Source organism: Heterocephalus glaber, unplaced genomic scaffold (genome assembly GCF_053883595.1).
Source record: "Heterocephalus glaber isolate CG9 unplaced genomic scaffold, H.glaber_assembly_v1.0 deba00001457, whole genome shotgun sequence".
In the NCBI taxonomy this organism is placed as follows: Eukaryota; Metazoa; Chordata; class Mammalia; order Rodentia; family Bathyergidae; genus Heterocephalus; species Heterocephalus glaber.
Window position 1 is genome coordinate 35,485,264 of NW_028258305.1, and position 25,158 is coordinate 35,510,421.

At 41.7% G+C, this 25,158-nt stretch overlaps 1 protein-coding gene and 1 pseudogene across 3 annotated transcripts in view; one reads left to right on the plus strand and one right to left on the minus strand.

The window, feature by feature from the left end:
- Ttc27 (tetratricopeptide repeat domain 27) overlaps positions 1 to 25,158 on the minus strand; it is a 254,203-nt gene that overhangs the window by 14,861 nt on the left and 214,184 nt on the right. For 2 of the 3 annotated variants that reach the window (XR_015453011.1, XR_015453012.1), the window contains exons 25-26: positions 19,044 to 19,264; positions 1,853 to 1,935 (exon numbers count right to left, since the gene is read on the minus strand). The gene's annotated coding sequence lies outside the window, so the exon portion shown is untranslated. The remainder of the gene's footprint in view (positions 1 to 1,852; positions 1,936 to 19,043; positions 19,265 to 25,158) is intronic. The other variant, XR_015453013.1, reaches the window with a different exon arrangement.
- On the plus strand, positions 4,995 to 6,047 carry LOC101714235 (ribosome production factor 2 homolog pseudogene; annotated as a pseudogene).

Sequence of the window (25,158 nt, forward strand, 5' to 3'; positions counted from 1 at the left end):
CTACTATCAAAAACTAAGCTGACAAATAGGCAGGACCAGCTACATAATTTGTAGGACCTAGTATGAAATGAAAATGCAAGGTCCTTTACTCGAAGATTAAGAATTTCCAGATGGGGGATGGCAACAGCTCGGTAGTAGAGTGCTTACCTAGCATGCATGAATCCCTGGGCTCAATCCCCAGCACTGATAAAAGAGAACGAATTTCAAGATGGTTATTTGGGCCTAGTGGCACATGCCTGGGAGGCTAAGGCAAGTTTGCAAAGTCAAACCTAACTTGGGCAATTTAGTGAGATCCTGTAGCTCATGAGGCCTGGGTCCAAACTGTAGTACTGAAAAGAAGGAGGAGAAGGAGCAGCAGGAGGTGGGGAAGAGGAAGAGGAGAAAAGAGAATAGAAAATGAAGAGCTGTTTGGGGATGTAACAGCAGAGCCGAGCCGGGCCTCCTCACGCCGGGCTCTGTGTGACCTCGCAGGCTGCAGCTGTGACACCTGCCCGCAGCCAGGAGACCCTGACGTGTATCCTGCCAAAGCAATGCCAGGGAGGGGCAGCGAGGGCTGTCATGAAGCACAAGATTTAATTCTGAAGTTCTATAATTGTTTCTTGGACTAACTCAACCTTTAAGAAGACGATGTTGGTGCTCTTCCTATTACTATTTAAATACATTTAAATCCTTCCCCAGAATAGACTGTAATGGAGAAGTGCTACAATTCGGAATCACCTAAATTTGGTGAACTATTCCAAAGAATTATAAATAGACACAATTTATTGGCAAGTTGTACCACTGACATTTTTGTCAGAGGAAAGCACTCTGAATAGAGGCCAACATTTCCTAAGTAGATATTGAAGCTGAATTATTGACACATTTCAATACTTTCAAAATTAAAACTTAGAATAGCCTTTATTTTATAGTTGTTCTCAGCTCAAAAGAGACCTCCACATCTATATTTTCTCCATTATGTATACTGTGGTCCCCAGAGAAAGGTCAATTGAAATAGCAACAATTTCAAACTTATTAACCCCCAAATTCAGACAGTTTTGAGAAAGAAAATTTTTTAAAAAGTAAAACCAGTGAAAAAGATAATTTCCAGAAAAATAAAACAATAGACCAAGAAACTGATGTAAGTACATAATTATGTGCCACGGTTAATTATTCTGCCCAATCTGTTTTAATGTTCTATGGCAAACACAAAGAAAAATTTCAGATTTGTTTTACTGTACACAGTATTTTATGTTATTTTATTTCTTCAAAAGAGCTTTATATTTGAAAATAGTATTCTGAATAGAAACATTTCATAGGTCCACCAGTATTTCAGAAAATCGATTTCCTGGTCAATAAGTAAATCTTGGCCAGGGATTTAGCTCAGAGGTTTCACCACCTGCTGCACAAGTGCAAAGATGAGAGTTTGATCCCTGGTACCAAAAAAAAAAGTAAATCTTTCAGAAAATTTATCATGTTGATCATTTTTATGTCCACCTTCACTGTCAGTATCTTGTTTTGGATGTCATAGTATACGGTTATCCTAGGAATGATAACAGCAACTGCTGACAACCCTGACCTCTGATAGTTCAACTTGACAATAGTGAGGAAATAATGTGCATTTAGTAGATATCAGAGGTCAAGTTTTGAATCTTGATCTTTTCCTGGGTGGTGATGTGCAGTAGCACATCTAAAGGTACCGGGCAGTAGCAGTGACCACAGCTCCCAGCTGGTCACATAGCAACAGGGGAAGCAACTGCCATTCTACAGTGCATTGTGTTGCGAAGCTATGACATTCAGGGAGTTCGGAGTGTTCGATATACTTTTAAGTTAGGATATGTTCAACTTATGATGGGTTTGTGAGGACACAACCTACCATTAAGTCACGGAGCCTCTCTATCAAGCACTTGGTATGAGTCCAACACTTTGCTGCCATTAGTTCATCTGACCCATGAAGACCTGTGAAAGAGTCAGTGTTAGTACCAGCTAGTACAACCGATGAGGACCCTATACCTCAGGGTGATTTGGCCACATCTCTAAGGTCACCTGGCTGCTTTTAAAAGGATCCAAACATGGGCTTCACCTGCCTCCCAGACCAGCACACTGTAACCCATCCATTAGATGAGTTCATCAGTCTGATTTTAAAAACAAAATAGCTCAGTAACATTTTTCAGAACAAATCTAGATCTCTGATGTAACCATCAAAAGCCTACTGCCTCTTACATGACCAATTTGTGGTGTTCATCATGACTGCTTAGCTCATGCCTTTGCTTTCCGGCACTGCTAATAAGGAGGTAACAGAAAAGTGCACTCACTGTCTCCAGCAATGACTCAGTCATGAGCTGTATCTGTGTGAAGCCTCTGGGGATAAAAAGGGACATCAGATCTGCCCCTCCCGATTTCCCCATGAGTGAGGAGGTGAGTGGCACTGTGCCATTCAAGCGCCCAGGTCACTGTAGCAATGGACTGTCCCCGTCCCCTCCCTGCAGGGCCCCTCCTCTGCAGAGGGAGAGGAGAGGGAGAGAGGCAGTGAGTCACCTGCGGAGTTGGTTTAAACCTTCCCGGCTCTGAGGAGAGTGAGGGCTTGTACCTTTGCCTCAGATGAAACACTACGTTTTAGTGACAACACCACCACAAAATATGCAGCATGGATGCTACAGAAAAACAAAGGGTGCTTATCAAGTTTTCTTTAGGGAAAAAAAAAACCCTCAATGTATGAAAATTCTTGATGTTGTTATTTCACTGTTATGTGCTATATCTTTATTAGAAATGAACAAAGGCAGAGTTGCTTGAATAACTAGCCAAAGAAATGTGCTGTAAAGAGACTAACAAAGCAGGAAGACTTATGAAAACACAGTTCATCTCATGATGTTGCCAGAATAGACATGCTTTACCTTAATAACTTTCTTTAATAAAGGGGAAAATGACATCATGATGCTTATAAACCAAACAGCACGAAATCCAGTTAACAGATGAGCCATGAGTCTAAATCAGTCTGCAGGTATTTACGGGACATCTATGGGTACTCAGAACCACATCACAGTACTTCTGTGGGTGCTTTCAGAATCCCATCACTCAGTCTATCACCAAGTGCCTGTGTGTGGGGAGGAGGCAGGAGGGAGCCTTTCTAGCGGGAGACTGGCACCTCTTCTTAGGAATCCCCCGTGGGCCCTGGCTCAGAGGCTTTCAGCTATTACAAAATAAACAGTTTCTTTATATTACTGATAGCAACTTGTCATTGGCAGCCTGAGAAGGGATTTCTTGAAAAGTAATGAAAGTGCATAACTCACTTCAAGGCAATCCTCATACAGGACAGGATCATACAAGATGGAATTCTTTTATGGAGCTGGCAAGGAGAATTATAGGAAATTCCCCTTAGTGGCTACAAAGAACAGTGGATCTGCTGCTTCCCCCACCCCAACACACACATCAAATTAGCTTATTCTGGAGATGAAAACAGATCCTCTTCAGCACCCTAAGACAGAAAAAGAAATCGCTTGTTCTGGAATACCTTGCCATTCATATATGTCTGGGTTTAAAGTGTCTAACATGTGGGGAGGATGAAAAGCTCAAGACTAATTGTCTCCCCTTTTGATGCCTCCCTTCTCCAAAGCCGTTGTAACAACAGTGACTCTAGTAGATGCTGTGATGTCCTACCCAGACTCTGCTTCAGGACGGAGTTGCCTGGTCCTGGCTGCCAGAGCATGGGCTGCTAGGGCGAACAGCTGAGTCTGTCCGAGGCCTTGCTCTGGGGCCAAGGGAGCCGACCTGGATGACGTGAATGCCACCACTGAGAGCAGCCCACTGGCAGTGACATGCAGGCTCATTCTCACTCCCTGTGGGACCAGCCCAGCCTTGTGTTGTAACTGCACCACTGTCACCCTCTGTCCAACCCTGTGTCCTTCTCAGCTCACTGGCGTTGATCCCTGAGCACTTCCTAAGTGTAGACCTCCACTGCAGAGTTGGTCTCCTGGGCAGCCTGGCTTGGAGAAGAGTGCAAGAGATCTGTCCACACGCTAGAGACCCGAAAAATCCAGCCAAGGCCCGGATCCCACGGCAGTGTCCCACACAAGTCCAGCGGAAGGCCTGGAGCCCAGGCAATGTCTCATGCAAGTTCATATGAAGGATCTACACGGGGAAGACCCAAAGCCAGGGGTGGAAGCCAGAAAGTCTGTGTGGGCAGGGTGAAGGGTCTGTGCCACCAGGCCGAGGGATTAGCCAGGCGAGGCAGAGGGTGAAGTTGAACAGTGTCGCAGTTACAACTTGAGGCTGGGATGATCCTACAGGGAGTTGGAATAAACCAGCCTGTCACTGCCAGAGGGCAGCTCTCAGCGGTGGCATCAGGTTGGCCAGGTCGGTTCTTTTCCCCTACAGATTAAGATTTGAGATTATAGTTGGGAGTGATGCTACATGCCTATAATCCCAGCACTCTGGGAGGCGAAGGTAGGAAGATCCAAAGTTCAAACCCAGCCTGAATAACTTAATAAATTAGCAAGACCTTGTCTCAAAATTTTAAAATAGGGGGCTTGGATGTAGTTCAGTGAAAAGTTCCTGGGTTCATGGCCAGTACTGGAAAAACAAAAGATGAGATATTATGGTGGGCCCTAAATTGTAATAATTGTACCTTCAAATAAAACAGCATGCTCAACAATAACTCTGACCTACCCCCCAAAAAGTAGAAGTGAATGTTCATGGGATGGCTTATTTCATGGAATTCTAGGCAGAAGCAGGGACATGAATACAGGGGCCCTGTGATGTGGACTTGCTCTACCATTCTCTCCTGTCAGCTTCTAAAGAACTGGCTTCTCCTCTCCTGGGCTGGGCTCAGCTTCCCACTATTAGAGTCCAAATCCCTTTCAGACCCAAAGCAAAGGGATCAACCAGTTAGCAGATGTTAATTGCCCAAGGCTATGGTCCAGAGGCAGCTCTCCCAGAAGTCAGTCTACACCACTGTCCCTGGTAAATTCATCTGTCTGTCAGTAATCCCACATAAGGCTTGGGATGAAGTGAAGGACAGAGACTAGAAGGGCAGGTGGTGAAAGGTGGCCAGCAATGGCATTGGGAGTGGAACTGGATGTGAGGAGTAGAGCAGAACTGGGCGATTTGAAATACAGATAAAGTGAGGCATATAGACGTACAAATAATCATGATCAAAACATTACACCAGATTGGCTAGACTGAAGTGGTAGCGATGGACACCTTGGACCGAGTTATAAAGCCCAAAACAAAAAGGGCCAAGAGATTCCTTGAGAAGAGAGAACCGAAACTCAGTGAAAATAATAAAAATGCTATGCTGATCAAAGGGGGAAATGCAAATTCAACAGTGACACAAGTACTGAAAGATGTGGAAAAATATTACAAGACCATGTGAGGACCAGACATCACTGGAGTTCTTTTAAAAGAAGTCAGATTGTTCTTTATTCATGTTTGGATACCATAATAAGAAGCAGCCCAATAACTTAGTAATAGGTGGTATGTATGACTACCATGTGCTGGATATGATTGAATTAGTTATTGAGAAATTTGTGTCTCTAAAAGATATTAAGAACAGTAAATGTCCTGAGGGAACAAAACCCATGTTAATATTTGCTGGTGATGATTTTGACACTACAGAAGACTACAGAAGACTAAAAAGTCTTCTCATTGATTTCTTTAGAGGCCCCACAGTAGCAATCACCTGCCTGGCTAGGTTAGAGTATGTTCTGCACTTCACTGCTCTGAAGGGGAAGGTTGACTTTCAAAGCTATAAGTTGCTGTTGAAGGAATCTGCTTGCAGAACACCACAGATTGAGTTAGAAGAGATGGGACCTTCATTGGATCTGGTTCTGAGGACACACCTGGCCTCAGATAGCATTTATAAGTTATCCATGAAAATGCCAAAAGCTCTCAAGCCAAAGAAGAAGAAAAATATGTCCCATGATACTTTTGGTACAACTTATGGAAGGATTCACATGGAGAAACAAGACCTAAGAAAACCACAAACAAGGAAAATGAAGGAATTAAAGAAGTGACCTGCAGAGAGGATAACAGAAGACCAGGAGAAAAAGTCAAAGAGAATTTTTAAAAATTAATGGAACTTAGCCAACAACTAGAGTTTTATTGTAATCTTTTTACTATGGGAATCATCAAGCTTCAATACAATTCAATTTCTTTAAAAAAAATTACACCAACACATATAATAGTCAAGATTCCAGAAATTCAACACAAGAACACAATACTAACAGGTATTAGAGAGAACAAATATATTACCTATAGCGGAAAACCCATCAGAATCACAGCAGACTTCTCAACACAAGCCCTTAAGTCAAGGAGAGCTTGGAGTGAAGTAATTCAAGATCTAAAAGAAAACAACTTTCAACCCAGACTAATTTACCCTGCAAAGTTATCTTTCAAATTTGGTGAAGAAATATGGCACTCCCATGATAAAGAATATCTGAAGAAATTCATGACCACCAAACCAGGACTCCAAAAAGTTCTGAAGGACATTCTAGAGAAAGACAATGGAGACAGTAATTCCATGAATCCCAATAGAATGAATCTGTGTGTGTGATATTGGGATCAAGGATATGATGCTGGGATTGATTCATGGTGCCATGCTAGGAATTAAGGGTATGAGTGCTAGCAGCCCTAAGGGCAGGTAACTTGAATAAAATACAAGAGACAGAGGGGCCAGGGATTTAGCTCAGTGGTGCTGCTGCCTGCCTCGCAAGCTCAAGGTCCTAAGTTTGATCCCCGGTACCAAATAAATAAATAAATAAATAAATAAATAAATAAATAAATAAGAGACAGAAAGAGGGATGCTGTTGTCCTTGCTCGTCATTTGCTGCTTCTCTTCTCCTTTACTACTTTGCTGCCTTCTGCCTGCCATGAGCTGTTTCTCCTCTGCGATGCCCTCTGCTGTGCCACCCTGCCTTGGAGCCAGCTGACTGTGAGCTGAAACCACTACAAACCTAGCCTAAATAAACCTTTCCTCCTTTAACTTCAGGTGTCAGGTATTTTGTCTCAATAATGAGAAAAAGTAACAAAGACACTGGCAAAGAGAAGGCAGAAAATCATCAAGCAGATTATACATGGGGCCGGGGATTTAGCTCAGTGGTTCCACCACCAGCCTCACAAGTGCAAGGTCCCAAGTTCAATCCCTGGTACCAAAAAAAAAAGATTATACACCATGAACAAGTTGGATTCATCCCAGAGAAGCAAGGATGGTTCAACATACACAGATCAATAAATGTAATACACCACATTAACAGAACCAAGAACAAAAACCTTATGATCATCTCAGTAGAGGCCCTTTAAAAAGCATTTGACAAAGTCCAATACCCATTCATGATTAAAAAAAAAAAGACCTAAAGAAAACTGGAACAGAAGATCATCATCTCAACCTGCTAAAAGCCATCTACGACAAACCAAAATCATACTAAATGGTCAAGAACAGAAAGTTTTTACTCTAAAATCAGGAACAAGACAAGGATGCCCACTATCACCACTCCTGTTCAATATAGTTCTGGAAACATTAGCCAAAGCAAGTAGACAAGAGAAAGAAAGAAAAAAAAGAATATGGATAGGAAAGGAAGAAGTTAAATGATCATTATTTGCTGATGATATAATACTCTACATAGAAGACCCCGAAAACTCTAAGACTCCTAGAATTCATAATCAAATTAGCAGCATAGCAGGATATAAAGTCAACACTCAAAAATCAATAGCATTCCTATGCACAAATAACAAACTCACTGAAAGAAAAATTAGGAAAATAACACCTTTATCAATGGCACCAAGAAAAATGAAATATTTAGGAATCAGTCTAACAAAGGAAGTGAAAAGCCTATACACTGCAAACTAAAGTACTCTGAAAAAAGCAGATAGAAGAGGATATCAGAAAATAGAATGATATCCCCTGTTCTTGGATAGGCAAAACCAATGTAGTGAAAATGGCTATACTTCCAAAACTGTTAAACAGATTTAATGCAACCCCAATCAAAATACCAATAGCATACCACAAAGAACTAGAGAAAACAACCCTAAAAGAGACCCAGAATTGCAAAAGTAATTCTGGGCAACAAAGGCAAGGCAGGGGGCATCACAATCCCTGATTCAAAGTTATGCTACAAAGCTACCATGATAAAAAACAGTATGGTCTTGAGCAAAAAAAAAAAAAAACCCAAGAAACAAAAAACCCAAGGACCCAAGGATCAGTGGAAGAGAAGATGCAGAAACAACTCCAGTCACACTCAGCTACCTTATCTACAAAGGGGCCAAACACCTTCACTAGAAGAAAGATAGCCTCTTTAATAAATGGAGCTGGGAAAACTGGCTGGCTTTCCACATTCTGAAATTGAACGTACATCCATATCTCTCACCATGCACTAAACTAAAATTGAAATGGATCAAAGGTCTAAATATAAAACAGAGACACTTAATCTGCTAGAAGATAGAATAGGTAAAACTCTGGAAGACATAGGTGTAGGAAGAAACTTTATGAATAAAACCCTGATAGTGTAGGAAATATTACAAATAATCAACAATTGGGATCACATCAAATTAAAAAGCTGCTACACAGCAAAAGAAACCACCAAGAGAGTCAAAAGACAATTCACAGAATGGGATAAAAATTTTATCAGCTACTTCTGCAAGGACTAACATTTAGAATATATTAAGAACTCAAAAAAATCAGACCCACAAATTTAAAGACCCAATCCAAAAATGGGCATCTGAAATGAATAGCCACTTCCTGGATGAAGTACAAACAGTGGATAAATACATGAAAAATGCTCAATATCACTGGTCATTTGAGAAATGCAAATTAAAACAACACTGAGATTCCATCTCAGTCCAGAAAGAATGGCTATCACCAAGAAATCAACCGATAACAATGCTGGCGAGGCTATGGGGAAAAAGGAACCCTTCTTCATTGTTGGTGGGAGTGTAGACTGCTGCAACCACTATGGAAATCAGTATGGAGATTCCTCAAAAAACTGAAACTAGAGTTTCCATTTGACCTAGATTTTCCCCTCCTAAGTATCTTCCCAAAAGAGTTAAAAGCATCATACCATAGAGATATATGCACACCCATATATATGGCAGCACAATTTATAATAGCTAAATCTTGGATACACCCCATATGTACATTAACAGATGAATGGATAAAGAAAGGGTGGTAGTTATATACAGTGGAGTACTACTCTGCCATAAAGGATAAACTTGCGTCATTTATAGGAAAATGGATGTACCTTGAGAACATAATCTTAAGTGAAATAAATCAGACACACAATGTTAAATATCCCATTGTTTCTCTTGTGTGAGAAACCCAAAGGGTAAATAAGGAGCACAATGGAAGATAAATATTGGGAAATAGGAAGAATGTATTCACATGGAAAGGGGAACAAGGGAGGGGGAGGGGGAAGGAAAGGAAGGGAAAAGGAAAAAAAGAGAAAAAAAGGGAAAAAATGGAAACAAAGCTTCTGTAAATGGGGAAGGGAATAAGGGTTGAAGGGAGAGGAAGAGAATGGGGAAAAAAGAATTGATTTATCATGTACAGCTACAAATTCCCTATGATGAATGTGATCAATATGTATGACAAATATACACAAAGAAAAAAATAAAGTTAAAAAAGAAAAAAACCTCAGTGTTCTCACTAAAAAAAGTAGGTAAGATAGAGATGTAATTAGTTTAATTATTCTACAATGTATACACATTAAAATATCACATTGTACATCATAAATGTACATAATTACTAGTTTATCTAAAAGACTGAGCTGTAACATGCTGGCTCAATTACATTCATTAACATCTCCACCTAAGCCAGGCACGGTGGTACACACCTGCAACTCTAGCACCTGGGAGACTGAGGCAGGAGGATCATGAGTTCAAGGCCAGCCTGGACTACATTCTAAAATCCTGTCTCATTATCCACCCCCCTAAAAATAACTCCACTTATTTTACCAGAAAAAGTCATTAGGTAGTGGGATGCTGTTAAGCTCTGGTGACATTTACTTATTTTTCAAAATTCTAACTTTTACTTGAAAGTTTATAAGTTAGCTTTGGCAAGTGTGGACAGTTATTTTCTTTCATAGGACAGATGTCTTCATTCTTTTTCAAGAAAAGAGCTGGCAAATACCTGTGTCTGAATAATCACAGTCTGTCACTTGTTCCATCAAGTATAAATGGTATTCTATGAAAAAAGACAACTAATTCAGCTGCAACTCATTCCTGCAGGAGCTGCTTCCCGAGACAGCTAGCTTACTTCCCGGTGTTGGTCAGCTTTCGGTTACTGTAACACATACCTGAGGCAAATCAGCTTATAAAGGGAAAAGGCTTATTCTGCCTCAGAGTTTTGGAAGTTCCGGGTCATGATCAAGCCGACACACTGCTGTTCTGGTTGGGGAGGTGGGGCAGGGAGTTCCACAGCAGCCACAAAGATCTCGCCTCATGGCTGTGCCGTGAAAGAAGACAGAGGAAGGGGCTGGGGCTTCCTGTCCTCTTTGCAGGCAGTCCCCAGGGACCAGTCTGACATTAGGCTCCACCTCCCAGTGGCACTCTGGGCTGGGGACTAAGTCTTTAACACGTGGGCTGTGGGGAACATTCCAGGCCACCTACACTACAGTGTCCAGCTTGTAGAAGAAGTGTCTTCCTGCATTCTTTCCATTTGCTCACAAGTGATATTTTACAATGTACATACATACACTCAGGGACCAAAAATTCAATTTACTATCTTAGCAAAGGCTTTCTTAAATGAAAGTGGCCTGTCTTCCCTTCGTTCTTTCCTTCCTCCTTCTCTCCCTACAATGAATATGTTGTGATGAAGAATTCTTTTTCTCTTTTTGGTACCGGGGATCAAACTCGGGTCATTGCGCTTGTGAGGCAGCGGCGGAACCACTGAGCCAAATCCCTGGCCCCTTGATGAAGAATTCTAAAATCCAAAAATCTGTGAAGTGTGAAACATTTCTGTTCCCGAACATTTTGGATCAAAGACCTCATTCAACCTATACGATGTGGTGTCACTGTCTTGGCTCCTAACAAAGCAGCTACAATTTCACTCACCAAGGAAACAGCACATGCAAAGCGCAGAAGTATGACAGACAGTGTGCACAGAGGAACTCAAACTGCTCAGCGTCCATGCTGCAAGAAGCCCAGCAGCCACCTCCACCCGGCCTCACACTTCTGCAATTCACAGTTCCGGAATAAAACCCACTTGGCCTTTAATCTGTGGCTGTATAGTTCAACGCATTCATTTGTTCTTTGATATAATCCTATGGAGTAGGTGCCATTACTATTGCCTTTTGCACCTGAAGAAATCAAGACAAGAACTAAAGAGGTTAAACAACTCATCCCAGATCCTGCAGCTTGCCAATGACACAGCAGGGAGTGAACATTCCAGAGTGCACTGTGACATACTGCTCCTGGTGATGGAGAGAGATTAATACTGGCTTTGCCGCTGGAAATCCTCATTGGGCAACCCAGTTGCATGCCCACTGCTAGGGCCAATCCTGTCAGGGGACACAGGCCCACCTCCATGGGGGAGGCCTGCAATGCAAAAGGACCACTGACTGAATATTATACAGCAGCGAGAACAAGGGTCTACAACAATGTCCAAAAACATGACGGGAGTCTCCCCAACATACTGCATCTTGTATAAGAACACACCTTGTATGATTTCATTTATATAAAATTCAAAACCAAGCAAAAGGATTTAGTACTTATAAGCTGAGATTGTGCTGGTCCTCCTAGGGGTGGTTAGAGAGGGGGAGAGAGGAGGGGCACCAGGGACAGTGGTAACGTTCCCCATCATGACCGGTCAAATTCTTTGTAACGATGTAGTATGCAAACCATACACTTGTGCACTTTCTTAAGTGTATTTTTCACTTTTATTAACTTCTTAATTTTTTATTAAGTCTGTAGCATAAAAAATTAAAAATAGGAGAAAAGATTCACCCAGAGTTTTATTTAGCCAGAGTGGCAAATGGATTTCTCAGAATGAATACAGGGTTTGTGCCCCACATCCTAAGGGATAACTAAAATAATAACGAAAACCCAAGGATGAAGGGCATCGTGTTTCAAATGGTTTTAATGAACATTTGTTCAAGTTTCACTCATTAGCATTATAAAGCAACAGGAAGGGTCTGGAACACAGAAGTGCCCTGTACGCACGCCAGCTTTTTCCAATTAGGCAGACTTCATGGCTGCCCAGCTCCTCCGGCCCACCGCCACCTTGGGGATGGGTGGACCCTGGGTAGGTCAGGCTGATAGAGCCGAGCTGATACCTCCCTGTACCTGCCACATTCCTGTGAGCTGTGCTGCATTTTATGGGTTATAGATGCTTTCTCAACCTCTTAACCCATGCTTGCTGCTTTACTAGATGTAAATATCTCACACATTTCTCTAATGTTATTTGAAATTTCAAAATTAATTAAATATTATGACAAAAAGCCCAGCCCAGCCACAGGACAAAGCACAGCTTTGTTTTCAGTCTGCCCGGCAGCCCCCACAGAGGCCTCTGAGTGTGTGCTCTCCCTGCGCGCCCTGGCCCCTGGCCGCCCAGGAGGAGCTTGGCTTAAATATTACAAGCCTTTTCATTTCCTCCAGGTTTTTGATGAGAGATTTGGGGATGTGGCCACCAGGTGGATGCTACGCTCTTGGCATTTACGAGCTCATGGTCTGACTTCCCAGGGGAAAGAGGGACTAGGAAGCAGCCAGACTTACTTTGTTTCCAATAAAAGCCACAACTCCTTACTCATTAGGTAAGTATCATGCCATGGCGATAGGTAAGATTTATTGGGTGCCTTTCACTGTGCCACACGCAGTGCAAGGTGCCCCGTGTGTGTGCCATAATTTACTTCTTACAACAACTTTGTCGGGGGTCTCATCATCCCTACTCTATGGCCAAGGAACCTGGGCTCCAGCGATCATATGACCTGCCCTAAGGCTGCACAAGGGAAAGACAAGGATTTGGGATGTGGACCCTGGCCAGCCTGGTCCAGAGTGGTGCATATGTCTCACCTGATCAGCAGACCATGTCCCTGTGAGGCAGGGCTGGGATCTGAACCCTTGCTTTCAAACCCAGAGCCTCCACATACATACATACATATATATATATATATATATATATATATATATATATATATATATATACACACACACACACACACACACACTCAGCTATTGAAATACACCTGATGTTTGTTTGGGTCCAACTCCTGATCAGTGAGTGAAAATGAGACAGAGACAGACAGACAGACAGACAGACACACACACACGGACTCAAAAGGAGATAAAATGGCTGCATAGGGGTTAACAACAAGGGTATCACTGAATTGGTACTGGAGAAAAGCAGGTATCCAGAGGTGGGAGCAAAAGATAAAGTCTGCCACAGGAGGATAAATGAGGAGAATCTAGCTGGACTGAAATCCAGCATCTAGGGGCCATGTGAGGGAAACTGGAACTCCCCTGGATCACAGCACTCCACCTCCACCCGGACCTGGCACACACACCATCAGACTGAGGGAGGAAGGGGGGAAGCCAGCCCTTCAGTGACAGCCTGACTGAGGAAACAGGCTCACCATCGCTGGACCTCCCTACCAGGCACAGGAAGTGAGACACATGCAAGCCGGGGATTCAGAGAGGCCGAAAGCAGGAGAACGGGGCCGGACAAAATGCCATTTACCCATGTCCTGAGAACAGCAGCACTACAGCACCTGCAGGTGGCGGGACTTGGGGAGAGAGGAGACTTGCCCAACACTGAGTAAAACCAGGTCACCCGTTCTTCCCACATACAATGGGAGAGCTTTGCTTGAGACATTCAGTGTGCTACTCACGATTGCCGGCAGGCTCCCGTGAGGGTCCTGGGGACTGCAGAAGGCAGGGAAACCCAGGTCTACAGCAAGTACGTGGAGTAGAGAGTGGAGCAGGGGAGAGTTGTGAGAAGAGAGATGGGGACTGGCACCCAGGTCAGACCGAGGGTGGTTTGGAAGAGCCAGAACAGAGCAGACACTCGCACATTATTTCCCCAAACCCCGGAAAAGCCTGAGATGATGTGAAGTCCTGCCCACTGCCCTGTGCCGGCAGAGGGGGCCTCTGCCAGGCCTGGTGGCAGCCCTAGATTGTACAGGGAGGGCTGAGACGGACAGGCAGCTGGGTACAGAGAGAGAGTGAGTAGTGCTGGGGACAGAGGTCTTCTGGCCGTATACCAGGCAAGGAAACCCTGTGGGGAGAAGACACTGGAGCTGAGCGTGAAACGTGCCAGGCAGTGGAGGAAGGAAGAGAGCATGAGGTGCCTGGCAGAATTCGATGGAGAACTGGACAACCACGAGTTGAGCCAACTACACCGCATTTGCTTCCTTCAAGATTGATGCAACTGGACCTTGAGATCAGGCCCAAAGCACAGCACAACCAGGACGTGGCTTTGGAGGGAGTGACAGCCCTCGCTGCTTTGGGCAGGCAACTGCCTGGTTCACAGGAGCAAAGCGCTTGGCTGCTGGCAATCAGACTGCCACTCCAGTGTAGACGGAGATGCATAGACGCCCGGGGTTAATGCTACAATGACTGTGTGAGGGTTCGTCTGTCTGTTTGTGGTTTCTTCGCTTGATTGTTTGATTTGGGTCATCCTAGTTGTTGAGGGATTTTTCTGTTTTCATTTTTTACGTATTTTTATTTTTTTCTTCTGGTTTCTGCTTCTTTATTGGTATTATTTTGTTATTTTACTTTACTTTATTCTTTAGGGTTTTCCGCCTTTGACCTGCTTCCTCTTTTAGCACTTCTCTCATTTATTTTTTACTTTCTTCCCTCTCTATTCTTTGTATCTCCTCTCCTCCTCATTTTCTTGCCTTCTTGCCTCCCCCTTCTTCCTCTCCATCGATCTACAGCATACATACCATATAACATGGCCTTTAGAAGTACATTAGAGAGGAAGAATCACCCAGGGCTACAACTTAAACAGCACTTTTCCAGGGCAAGTCCAGGTAGCCCTTAACAAAATTGGGTTTAGATGGTCCAAACAAAACAACTCACAAGTGTATTGCCAGGTTCTGACGATCTCAGTCTCCCTTAATCTCTAAATATAATTCCACCCACCTACACACCTCCTTCCACCTACGCAAATGCTCTCTCAAACCCTCTCCATACTAGCTTTAACACAATTACAAAATAACTCCAGAGTCCAACCTCCTATTTTCACCTTCTGACATTTCTCTTAATTTTCCCAGTGATATAGGCCCTTCCTTTCCCCCTCTTCTCCCTCTCCCCACTCTCAACATCCTAGATAACTGAAAATAGAAATATAATACCTTCTTTAAGAGTTATTTCAAAAAGTGTGAAGTTATCGCAACAAGTTTTAATGTTTATGATTGATATATGATTGGATCTGTGAATGCTGTTATAACCAGTAGAAACTCATTCCTTACAAAACAGCTACAGGGTCCAACCCCATTAAATTGAATAGGTTGACGTGGTAAACAAAACCTCTTGGCGGGCAGGGGACTTGGCTCAGTGGCTTTGCGCCTCTTCGTAAGTACAAGGTCCTAAGTTCAATCCCCGGTACCAAAAAAAAAACCCCCAAACAAAAAAAATACCTCTTGACAAATAAAGCCAAGAACACATCACTAGGAAACAGAATCTAACTAAAGAGATCTTCATACCAACAACGAATTCTCTTCACTCTATCTGACCTCAACCCTCAGCACATGTACACACACACACACAGAGGAACATGAAAAACAAGGCAATAAAATGCCTCCAGAGAGTGGCAGTGATTTAGCTCAGTGGCTCCAGCACCTGCCTTGCAAGTTCAAACTGTCCCACATTTGATCCCCAGTACCAAAAAAAAAAATCCCTCCAGAGAATCCCAACTTCCAAAGCAAATCCAAGGGGTCACTGATGGAGAGGAAATCAAACACCAGATAGCTGAGCTGCACAAAATGATTTCAGAGGCAGCAAAGAAACTCAGTACGCTCAAAGATTACATAACACAAAAGACTGGAACTAACAAACTGATCAATGTAATTGTGGAAGAAATAAAAACAAAAATTAGAAGCAAGGCTTATAGAAGAGATGACCAAAAATGTTCAAAGCATTAATGAGAAATTTACAAAGAACCAGACTCCATGAAAAGGTGGAAAAGAGAAATATCAAAGATAAAAAATTCTACTGAATACATAAACAGTAGAAATGACCAATGTGAGGGAAAAGATTTCAGATCTCGAGGACAAAATCGAATCGCATGATGACATACTCAGAGAAACCTTAAATATGGTAAGAGAGCAAAGAAAATTCCTCCAACACCTACTAGATGAGGCTAAGAAGACCAAACTAAGGCTAACTAAAGTTAGAAATTAGAGAACAATACACATGGAATTTAAAAATCTGTTCATAGAAATCATAGCAGAAAACTTGCTAAGTATGGAGAAAGAATTCACCATACAGGTAAGTGAGGTTTGCAGAATGCCAAATAATTACAGTGAAAAAAGAAGCACCCTATGACACATCATAGCCAAAATCCCAGAAGACTAACACAAAGACAAAATCTTAAAAGTCACTATAGAAAAATAAAAGATCACCTACAAATGTAAAGCCATTAGGATTACAGAAGACTTTTCAACACAAACTGTAAAGGCCAGAAGAGCTTAGAGTGAAGTTTTGAGCCCTAAAAGAAAACAACAGCCAACCCAGACTGATCTATCCTGCAAAATTGTCTTTCAAAAGTGATGGAGAGGGCCGGGGATTTAGCTCAGTGGTTCCACCACCTGCCTCACAAGCAGAAGGACCCGAGTTCGATCCCCGGTACCAAAAAAAAACCCCAAAAAACAAAAGTGATGGAGAAATAAGGACATTCCAAGAGACAGAACACCTTAAGAAATTCATGAACACTAAAACAGTACTCAAAAAATACTCAACAATACCCTAGAGCGACAATGAGCCCAACAAAGGCCAAAAGTAGGATGGAATGAATACACCAAGCAAGGTGAGAGGTTAAACAGAAAGAGAAAAATAAAGGCTTCAACAATAGGAAAAGAATGCAATGACAGGAATAAGTCAATACCTTTCAGTAATAACTCTCAATATAAATGGCCTTAGGGCCAGGGATTTAGCTCAGTGGTTTCGCCACCTGCTGGGCAAGCACAAGGACCCAAGTTCAATCCCCGGTACCAAAACAAAAAACAAAAAAACCCCAAAATATAAATGGCCTTAATTCCCCAATTAAAAAACACATAGTGGAAGATTAGATCCAAAACAAAACTCAAGGGCCTGCTGCATTTAAGAAACTCATCCAATCAAAAAAGAAATTCATAGGCTAAAAATCAAAAGATGGAAAACAATGTTCCATGCACCACAACCCTGAAAGCAAGCAGGGTAGCAATTTTATTCTCAAAGTAAACTTTAAGCTAAAACTGATAAGAAGAGGCAAAGAAAGTCTCTATATTAGTTAAGAGAACAATTCAACAGGAAGAGATAACAACTGTAAATATATATGCACTGAATATCAGTGCACCCAACTTCAAAAAACAAACACTACCAAACATAAAAGATCAAATAAACACTAACACAAGTATAGTGGGTAGCCTCAGTACTCCACATTCACAAATAGATCAACTAAAGAAAATATTAGCAAGGAAATATCAGAGCTGAACCATACTTCAAACAAATGGACTTAATTGATATCTACAGAGTGTTCTACCCTACGACACCAGAATACACATTCTTCTCAGTAGCACACAACTTTCTCCAAAATAGACCATACACTAGTCCATAAGGTCTGCTTGAATAAATATAAAGAATTGAAACCATCCTATGAATTCTATCAGATCAGGGCTGTGAAACTAGAAATCAATTAGAATGAGATTTAGAGAAATAAAAACACTTAGGAACAATCAGGTCACTGCCTCATAAGATTTTTCAGCTGTTACAAATCACTGCCTGAGACTAGCAAATGGAAGTAGTTTTAGCTCCGTGCCACTCAAAGTGTGGTCCGTGGGCCAGCACATGGGCCTCACCTGGGAGTCTGAATCTCAGGCCCTGCCCAGACTTACAAAGGCAGCTTTTTTTTTTTTTTTTTTTTACAAACGCCCAAGTGGTTTGTACACACATTAGAGTTTGAGAAGTGCTGCTCTAACTCACCCAGAGTTCTTTTTCCCTGGCCACTGTTTCACTGGACCAATGCCATACTGCTCCTGCCAGAGGCCTGACCATTTCCTGTACCATCAAAGGTCCCACCTACCTTTCTAGTTTCCTGTGTTCCCCATCTTCCCAGTATCTCCTCCCTTCTACTCGTGGATGTCATCCTAGCCTCTCTGATTGCGACCCCCACCTTAATGACCTCCAGCTTCACCCTCTCCCCTCCACTTACTACATGATGTCCAGTCTCCCTGGATCTCTCAATGCATCATTCCCTCTTGACCTCACTGTACTTGCCTCACATGACCCGAACCCGTATCCTTCTCTGCAGACTTCTGCTCACACATTTTGCATGCTTTCCACACCCTACTCGCAGACCTCTGCTATTTGTTGCAAAGCTTTTTATCCCTCTGCACTGGCTGAGAGGCTTGCTCTGGGTGGCCTGCAGAGCTCAAGCTAATCTTCTCTGAAGCGCCCACTGTTTCCTACTTGGACCCTGGTTTCTCTCCACCCTCCATTGGAGTTACTGGTGCACATACCTCCTGTTCCTAGCTATGCTAAACATATCTGAAGCAAGAATCACACCTTATCATCATGTTCCTAACAAAGATTCTAACACAGCTGATATGATCAGATGGAAGCATAACATACTCCTCATTTTCCTAATTTGTTTATTTATAAGAACACAAATATTAAGACTATATTTAATGTGGTTAATAAATTGCCTTAAGGAAAATATCAAAATTTCTTTAAATGCAGTTATCTTGGAAAATCTAGTCTACCTGATCCCTTTATAAATATTCAATAAATGGTTGTTGAATGAGTGAATGAGAACAAATTTTTCATAGTACAGTGAAGTGCACTATGTCACTCTACGAAAGGTAGACATTGAATTCTGAAATGAGGCAATGTAGGTTAAGACTAATGGCCCAGTGAAAGCAGGAATTGAGAAGTGAAGCTCCTACCCCAAGGAAACCAAGTGATGTGACGGTGAAGTGATGTCCGGCGGGATCCCTTTTGTTGCCATGTTGTCACACACACCTCTGCAGTGAACATGCTGGCTCAAGGCTCCGTTTCCCGGGCTGATTAAAGCTCCATCACCATCTGAGTTACCTCTCAAAGCAGACAACTGACAAGCACTGGAAAGCGTTCTTACTGACGGGGAAGGAAGTTCCATGGGATACAGCTGCAGGGGGAGGAGGCACAGAGGAGACAGAGAGTGCAATCATTAAGTTCTCTCTGCTAGTGTCCCCCACCTTCCTCTCAGCTGAATTGCCCTTCAGCTGGTTTGCAGCTTAAAACGAACTATCTGTAACCATGACCTGTAGAGGAAGCTTTTGTTCAGGGGCTGAATGACATAGTTACCTATGCAAGGAGGAAGGGAACTGCTGAATGAGGATAATGGAGGCTCAGGTCTGTCTCCCAGATCTGGACTGAGCCCCTCTCCTGACCTTGGGAAATGACTGAGATGGATCATTCTCTATGCCTTGGAAATAGCACCTTGGAACAAAGGACTGTCTGAGCAGCTTGAACAGTCCCATGCAAAACACAGAAAACCATAGAAAGTCTCCAAGAGTTAGCAGACACAAATATCAGACTTTCAAAATCACTAACATCTTAATAAAATAATGAAGTGGAAAGTACTTGCTTCACCTTTAAAAAAAATTCTTAAGATGCTAACCAATATTGTAAAGCTTTTGTCTTAGCTTAGTGGCAGATTGCCTGGAAATAACCAATAAACAAAACATCTTGATATTTTTTCATTGGAAATGCAGCTAGAAAAGCAAAACCCAAGCAGCTGGTTCAGTCACTGGCTAGACTCTGGTTTTGATTATAAATACAAGTGGTTTCGAAGATCTGTTTTTTAAATGTAGCCAGGGCTGGGACTGTTAGCCCGTGCAGAGTTTGCTTTAAGAGGCCCCATGGAGAAAGATCAGCACATCCTACCTGATACCAACTTCAAGCAAATGGAGCTGCTGGCTAATTAGTGTGAAATTGTTTCTATTAAAACCTTAATGGATTCAAATCAGCTAAATTAACAGCTAGAGAAACAGCCACAACAATATTACACTCCAGTGTTTCTAATTAAGATGGAAACCTTGGGTGTGGTAACCACCAAACATCACAAATTAGGAATCTCTGCCAGAGACAGACTCCTTCATTTTTTCTTAAACTATCAACAGTCTTTGCTAACAGAATTAGTTAACTGAAGGTACGCAGAAAAACGAAGTTTAGCAAGCTACTTTAAACCATTAATTGATTCGATGAGACATTTGTTGCCCAGGGCTGTGCAAGTTACAGGTAAGGCTTAAATATGGACCTTGCAAAACAAATCTTCACACAGAGGAAATCAACATGTTTTTTATTTATGTTTTGTATTTCCAACACACTTAAGGAATCATTTGCCTTCTGAAATAAAAGAGAAAAACTGTCTGACTGGCCTTTTGGCTCCTCTGCTATTGTTGGTAGCTTTGGGTTACTGAGGTCAAAATAGCCATGATGTCGATAGTCCCAGAGCAGTTTCCAAAGACTCTCAAGTCCTCCAATCTCTTAAGAGAAGCATTATCTTTAGGGAAAATGACAGAATCTTTCCACTAATAACTTGAGTGTCCATTAGAAAGTTGTCAGCAGACTAAACTGCAGAGCTAATCTGTGATTTGGGGGCTCTAGGAAGGCTCTGATGCCCCTAAACTCATTCACTTCCTGCTGGTACCTGTCCAAATTTGGGTTATCACAGCTTCATGGCTTTTGATGGGGGCTGAGATTCCTATTAAAGATCCTCTGGAGCAGAGACACTCGACTGTAATTATCTGTGAAGGACTTAGCAAGCCTGGCAGTACAGAAATCTAAAAAGTGGGGAAGGGATGTTTCTGAATCTGATCTTACCAGCCAGCCCATACTACAACCCATTTTTGAGTCCCAAGACTTTGTTTATTTTATATTAACAATTTAATGACAAAGATTGAATCCAGAGGTCAAAATCATTTTTATGAACCCTAAGTTTTTACTCATGCATCTGCTTTTTCCAAAATAAAAAAAAAAAACCTTAATGTTCCATAGAAAAATTCAACACAGGATGAGAGTGGATTCAGCACGGATAACAAAAACCAATGGCATACAAGTACAGGGAATATCTAGGCAGAGTTAGCTAAATAAAGGCTACATCAATATTTACACAGGTATCAAATGGTTGTCAAAGAAGCTACAGATAGTACATAGCATATAAACTGAGAAAAAAATTAAAAATTTCAGGTTCTAGAACACTAGTGCCCTAAAGGAAATCTAATGTTATGATGAGGATTGGACTAGTCAATTGTTTTGTTCTACGCAGGGATGTAGAACCCACTCAGAATATTTTTTCAATAATCAAAAAATGTACTTTGGTATGAATTTTCAAATTTTTAAATGTTGCTTTAAAAATGGTGTAGCACCCTCTCACTGAAACATCTGGAGGACAGATGGCCAGTTTGCAATCTCTTTTTATATTATTCATTTAACACCTGTAGTATTCCAAAAGTGAACAAACCAGATTAAAATATTCAGTAGGTAATTACTTCCCCTGTCTGCTACAAAGCTTTAGAAACTAAGTCATAACATTTTAAATGGTAAGCAGCAATTCACTATGCATAAGTATGAATCAGTGAAAAAATTACTAATCAGAACCATTTTTTACCTCATATCCCAGGTACATTAAAGTCAAAACTCCAGGGTAAACTGAGAATAGTTCCTCAATTATGTCTTATATAGTCTAAATATTATATATATTATATAGTATTATATAGTCTAAGTATTCTTTTATTTAGTCTAAATAAGACTAGTTACTGGTCAGCAGTACAATTATTGAGTAAAAAACTTCTTCATGATTCTTACTCATGGAGAAAAACCAATCATTCCTTCAAAGTCAATTTAAATTAAATTTAAATTAAAATAGTTACTATAGGGCAACCAAAGTCAAATTTGCATTTCACTATACAACAAAAATTAGCAAAAAGGTACTGACTTAGGAATCAAAAATTTAAATCTCAGAATTTAAAACTATGAAACCAACGAAATCATGTAGAATTCTTGATTTAAAACTAATACTGGAGAATCACCCAAATAATACAATGAGCATGTGTTTAGTTATCACATCCTCTGTTTCAGAAAAGAGGCATTAAACATTCATGTCATTATTTATAAATATATCTATTATGTTATTCTCATCTCTTATGCGTATGAATCCAAGGTTGATCCATTTCCAAAAAATTGCACCTTTTGACTGTTAATCCTTTTTTTTTTTTTTTTTTGACTATTAATCCTGATATGTCAACTTCACTGGATTAAGAAATGCCTAGCAGATTTTTTTCTTTTTTTTGGTACTGGGGATCGAACTTTGGTCCTTGTGCTTTCGAGGCAGGCAGCAGAACCACTGAGCTAAATCCCTGGCCTGCCTAGCAGATTAATACAGCACATTCCTGGGAGTGTCTGGATGGCCATGGGGAGGGGGAACTATATAAAGTCCCTTGCCGGTTGCTCTCTGGCACTCTTCCCTTGCTTTGCTCCCCAGCTGCTATGAAATAAGCAGCTTTTCTCCACCACACCCTCTCCCAAGCTGTTCTTGCTCTGGGGCCAGCTGACTATGGACTGAATCCTCTCAAACCATGTGCTAAATTAAACCTTTCCTTCTTTAAGTTGTGAGTGTTGGGTATTGTTTCCAGAAATGGGGAAGCTAATACAGAAAATTGGTATAAAGAGTGGGGTCATTGCTGTGACTATAACTGACCATGTGGTTTAGAAGCCTTTGGAACTGGCTTGCAGGAGTTTGGAATGGTTGAGAGATGCAGGATAGAGAAGCCCATAGAAAGCTGTAAGCTGAGCTGTATGCTGGTCATATTTCAGAAGACCAGAATGCTGATAGAAATGTGAACAGTAAAGGCCAGGGTCATCTTTCAGTTTGGAACAAAGACTCCATTGGCAGTTGGACTAGAGGCCAGTGTTACACTTTGGTGGAAAATTTGTTTACATTTTGCCCATGTCATGAGATTTTTTGCAGGAGACTGAGATTAAAGGCAGGGGACTAATGAATCTGTAGAGGAAATTTCAAGACAGCCTTCTCAGTCCTTCAGGCTGTGGCATGAGTACTGCTGGCTGCTTTTAGCCAGATTTATAGTGAGATCCTGGGGCAAAAGTCAGAGCAGAAAATTTTGAAAACTTACATTTTGGCCCAGAAGGAATCACAAGCAAAATTGAGGCTAAAGGAGATGTGGCTGCTAAAGAGATTAACACCATTAAAAAGAAGTTAAGAACCTTGTAAAGACAAGAAGAAAGATGCCTTGAGGGCATATCAGGAATCAGTAAGACCCCACTAATCATTTTTGCTTCCTTGAAGCAAAAGTGTCAAACTTTCATTTGAGAAGAGAATCTTCAAGATCAAGAAGGGTCTCTTAGGGAATTGGTTCCCCTGAATTCATTTCACTGTGCTCAGCTATTTAGGCACCTAGAGATTGTTGTATGGATACTGCTTCAAGGGGGCCTGGATACTGCTTCCACTGACAGTAGAACTTGGTGTCATCTATGTGATGGTGATTTTTGCTGGTGTGTAAGATGCAAAAGTTGTGAGGTCAGGGATGCTTCCATGCAGATTCCAAAGAAAGTTCTAGGGTGAGGGGTAGGCAAAGGCCCCTGAAAGGGCAGTGCAAAAGTTGCAGAAATGAAGCCAAAGGTGCAGTGCAGACTACAGGAAGTTGGAGATCCCAGGAGTATGGAATGTCAGTCCAGGAAAGCTACAACCCATGAGTGGAGCAAACTCAAGAGAGAGGAAATGTGGGCTGCAACTGGCATGGCCATGGAGGTGGGGCTTCCCATGCCCTTTAGAACTCATATTTTACCACCTTGTACCCTGGATTCTAGACATGGAGCAACAGGATATACTGTTTTCCCTGCTAATTTTTGGTCTTACTTTGGTCTGATTCTTTTCTACCACCTATTCCTCCCTCTGAGAAAGGGTATGTTACCCTGTGACATTGTTCCTTGGGATTATGTAACTTATTTTTTTATTTTTACAGAAGTTCACAGCTAAGAATTTGCCTTGAGTCTCAGAGGAGACTTGGACATGGATTTTTGAAAAGTCCTAGAACTGTTGAGACTTTGGGAAAAAAAATATTGCATTTCCAGTCATATGTGGGATAGTTGTGTTATATTATGCAGAATTATGAACTTGCTATTGTCTTTATTTGAAGATTAAGTATAATGTAAGCAGATGTGTTTAGGAGTGAAGCTGACAGAGGTGTGGTCTTGGGTACTATATATGGTCACTTGCCCATTTCGATATAGTGCTGTTCCCCTGTTCTGCTCCCTGGTCATGATGAACTGAGCAGCTCTGCTCCACCATGCCCTTTTGCCATGATGTTCCTACCTTGGATCCAGGGGACCATGGACTGAATCCACTCCAAAACCATGAGCTACATTATAACTTTTCTCCTTTAAACTATGCCAGGTATTGTGTCCAGAAAGGGGAAAGCTGACTAATACACACTACTTGAGATATTCATCAGATCTGTTAAATGGATGAATTAAATAAAACATCTTTATTTCTTAAGCAGTTGGTGCCTCACTAGAAGGAACAGATACAAGGTACTAGGTTATCATAAACAGTAACTGTCATATGTTTTCCACTAAAAACAGCAAATTCTTCCTGGAGCCCTCCTCCTTGTAGCTCCAAAGGACCACAGAGGTCATGAACCTCCAGATGTTCTGCCCCAACATGGCAATCTTGGGAGCTCTGCTAAAGGTGTAGAGACCCAAAGCAGAAGAAATGACTGTGCTACATCAAGTCCCCCCATTTCCCTTCTTCAGTCCCAGGACTTCAAAACACCATCTTTGTTTATCACATGATTAAAGACCATCTCTCTGATTGTACCACTTGGGCTAACATGTTGTGATTGATCTAATCAGTTGTCCTTCCTGGTATAATGAAAATGAGACAGCCTCAGAGCCATTAGACTCAAAACCTAAAGACCAGCTATATCTGGAAGACACCTCTGAGAAGCAATCATTCCATAAGGGTTCTAATTACAAGCAATAAAGATACTTACAATGAAC